At 38.0% G+C, this 3,732-nt stretch overlaps 1 long non-coding RNA gene across 1 annotated transcript; it reads right to left on the bottom strand.

The window, feature by feature from the left end:
• Positions 1 to 901: 901 nt before the first annotated feature.
• LOC109368016 lies at positions 902 to 3,330 on the bottom strand. Its single transcript, XR_002115657.1, has 3 exons — positions 3,223 to 3,330; positions 1,300 to 1,384; positions 902 to 1,077 (listed from the first exon to the last, which is right to left on the bottom strand). It is a non-coding gene; the product is annotated as an uncharacterized LOC109368016 (long non-coding RNA).
• Between the last annotated feature and the right edge of the window lie 402 nt (positions 3,331 to 3,732).

Here is a 3,732-nt window from a genome sequence, read left to right as displayed (position 1 = left end):
GGAAAAAAAAAAAAATAATAAAAATCTTTCTATAAAAACACTGCTTAGCTTTAATTGAGCAAAAGGGTAGATATGGGGTCTGGACTTTCAGCTTGTAATTTCTGTAGACAGGTTAGGTTGCTGTGTGATGATCCTAATTAAATTATATAAAGCATTGGGCTAGATAAACCAAAGTAACTGCTCCATCAGTTCACCGGGTGAATCAACCATATGAAGGAGTCTGAAATTGTTCATACATTCCTGCTCTTTTTATTTTTTTATTTTTTTTCCTGTTATGTGTGCCACACGGTACGATTCTGGGAAGCTGATGTTGTCACTTTTGGTCCATAGGTGGCAGCATTGTAAGGTTTTGTAGCTTCTTAAGCTTCACTGAAGATTTTTGATCTCTTCAAACCTCCCCCATTCACCCACGCTATGTGATCAGGCCTGAGTTAACATCATTACATACTCACGTCAGGTAAAATAAAATGGAATGAAATGTTCAGCCTAAAAATTATGCTCCCATTGAGCTTTCTCTTTTCTTTTTCCTTTTCTTCTTCTTTCCTCTTCCCTCCTTTCCCCTCCCCCTTGAAACGTACATGCTAAGGAATTCAGAATCTTTCAGGCTTGAAATCACTTCCTTATTTTTCATATATGTGCTTATTTCGCTCAAGATGATTTTTTGTTTACTTTTGAGGTTGCAGCAATCCTAGGCATTGAATGATTCTGGTTTCCAGTGGGCTTCTAGACAAACTATCAAGAAGTGAGAGAACTATGTTTCATAATGACTTAGTATATAGAAACACCTTGGCACTGAGGACTCACTTCCCTAGCTCTTACATAAGCTAGTTCTATTTATTTCAACTCTTAAAGTTAGTGGTAATACTTATATGAGCAGTGGACATTGAATGGAAGATTAGACAAAGATTACAGATTACTTTTTGGTTACGTTATTTTTTTTAATCTATTTTTTTCATTGTGTTGTATGTTGCATATCATCCTTTCTACTGTCACAAATAAAGATATCATGAGGTCATACATTTTTTAGTCTTCATTCCTTTATCCGTTTTTCCTTCAGTTACCCAAGGGAAAGATATTCTGAAGTAGAGATTGAAAGAATTGTTAAAGTATTATTGAAAATACAAACAAAAATTGTTTCTTTAATAAATATAATTAGCTGTATATATTGCATTTTTCGGAGCTAGCACCGATGTTAGGACCAGCTCTTTAAATAAAATAGGACCTCTGTAGTCTCTGGAGAGAACATGCATAAAGCAAAGTAAATGATTTTCTGTCAACACTAAGTAGACAGGTGCTTACATTGAACAGCATTCTAATATGTCTCTGAATATTTATGCCTTCTTTTTCAAATGCGTTGCCCATGAATGTCACAGCTGTCAAGCGTCTGTATACAAGAAGATAAAAAATGAAATTAATAAAAGGCATATCTACATTTCATTTGTTTAGGCCAGTTTTTTCCTATTGCGTTTTGCAGAGTTTAGCAATGTTAAGATGCTTGGACATACTGGTATATTCTAAGGGGCTGAGTGAAAGACAAAGCAATTTGTTGCATTTTGTGTAGGCACAGGTACACTTCCCATTATTTAAACTAGACATAATCAATGAAAACAATGATTAAAAGTGCTACAGGGTTTTCCTTTATTTTATCTTTTTGCTTCACAGTTGAGAAACCTTGGAAGAGAGGTTTAACAGTTCAGTGCTGCCCCAAATAACAATCAATTCAGGATTGGGTGGTGGGGCACTGGAACAGGTTGCTCTGAAAAGCTACGGATGACCCACCTCTGGAGGTGTTCAAGACCAGGTTGGAGGGGGCCTGGAGCAATGTAATCTACTAGGCAACAAACCTGCTCACAGCAAGGGGGACTGGAAATAGATGATCTCTTCCAACCCAAGCTACTCTATGATTCTATGACTCAATGAGTTGTAAATTAAAAGGTTTTTTTGATGAGGTAAGCTTGTCTCTGCAAATTCTAAACCAAACTATGCTATGTGCAAGCACAAGTGAGACATCACCCTCATGTGAAAACAGGCAATGGAGAACAGGTTTGCTTCAAAAGTAGTTCTAGAAGTCTGAAGGCTACACATATTAACATAATACATAAGGTGAAGAAGATGCACAGATGCACCTTTGTGTGAAACATACTGACAATAACATGACTTCCATTTTATACATTACAGAATTGTGAGACCTTTCCTATGAGGAAAGGTTGAGGGAACTGGGTTTGTTTACCTTGGAGAAGAGAAGGCTCTGGGGAGACCTCATTGTGGACTTCCAGTCTTCGAAGGGAGCATATAGATAGGAGGGGGCATGGCTGTTTACATGGGTGGATAGTGACACGACAAGGGGGAATGTTTTTAAACTAAGACAGGAGATATTTAGGTTATATATTAGGAGGAAGTTTTTCACCCAGAGGGTGGTAACGCAGTGGAACAGGTTGCCCAGAGAGGTTGTGGATGCCTCATCCCTGGAGTCATTCAAGACAAGGCTGGATGTGACACTGGGAAGCCTGGTCTAGTGGTTGGCGACCCTGCACATAGCAAGGGGTTTGATCATTGTGGTTCTTTTCAACCCAGGCCGTTCTATGATTCTATGATTATATAACCTTTCCCAAATTGACTTAACTCAGCATTATTCACCTAGCATGCAATTAAAGTTTCTTAATATGGGTTTTTTCATTGTATCTGTTCTCTATCCACTACGCACTTGAACTGCTCCTCAACATTAGTGAGGCTTTCCACGCAGGCTACTTGGTACACACATGCAAATGTAGGTGTCAGTTATGGTGCAGCCTCTTGTCCTTAGTAAACGCATTAAGTCTGAGATTAACATTGAGGTGCTCAAGACTTACTTACCATCTCCCCATGAGCTCAGGAGACAGACCTGTTCCCATTAAATTAATCAACATACCATTCAAACAGAATGATTCAAGCTATTGCAAAACAAATTGGCAATGATCCCAAAAATTTAAATGACGCACAATTACTGTGAAATCAGTAATATTTATATGTTTTCTCACGATACCTGATAAGAAGTGATACATTTCCCCAAATATCAAAGTTTCCAAGATGTATAAATAACATACAGTATAAGCCTCCACACAACAGGAAGTCCAGATAGCGGCTCTGTAGTCAGGTATGTGCACATTCTTAAATGGAGAATATACCCATAGCAAAAACTGTATTGTGCTTTTATGATCAATTTTCTGTCAGACAGTAAATCACCTTGTGGCACTTCCTCTCTCAGAAAATTTGTCCCAACTAATCAGCAACAGAGAAGACAGCAGGCAGTACCTTTTGAACCAGGACAGAGTTCCAGAACTAAGGACACCAGGGATTATGATGTAATGGGATCATCAGCAATGATGTTGGCTGGAATTTTTCAGACAAACTGATGTGTAGGGGAAAATACTGATACTTCAAAAACAATGTTTCTTAAAAGCACATCTCTTGACAGACTCCAGCAAGCCTGTTTTTCCTGTAAGGTGTAGAAAACACTGTATCCGGAAATATCTGGAAATCTTTAGTTCTCAAATGCACTACCCATAGAGATACAATGCTTACTTCCCATTCTAGCTCCAAATACTTGGAGAAGATAACATTTGGAGAAGAGCACATTGTGAAAGTGCAAACTTCCAAATTAGATTGCAATTCCTAACAGTATATGTCCAGAAAAGTGGTAGAGGTGTCCCTGTTTTCTCCTTAAAAAAATGCATAGATCACAAAAAAGCAGAT

The sequence above is a fragment of the Meleagris gallopavo genome, chromosome 5 (assembly GCF_000146605.3).
Source record: "Meleagris gallopavo isolate NT-WF06-2002-E0010 breed Aviagen turkey brand Nicholas breeding stock chromosome 5, Turkey_5.1, whole genome shotgun sequence".
Taxonomy (NCBI): Eukaryota; Metazoa; Chordata; class Aves; order Galliformes; family Phasianidae; genus Meleagris; species Meleagris gallopavo.
Note: the sequence above shows the minus strand (reverse complement) of the source record. Positions and strands in the feature narration are given on the sequence as shown.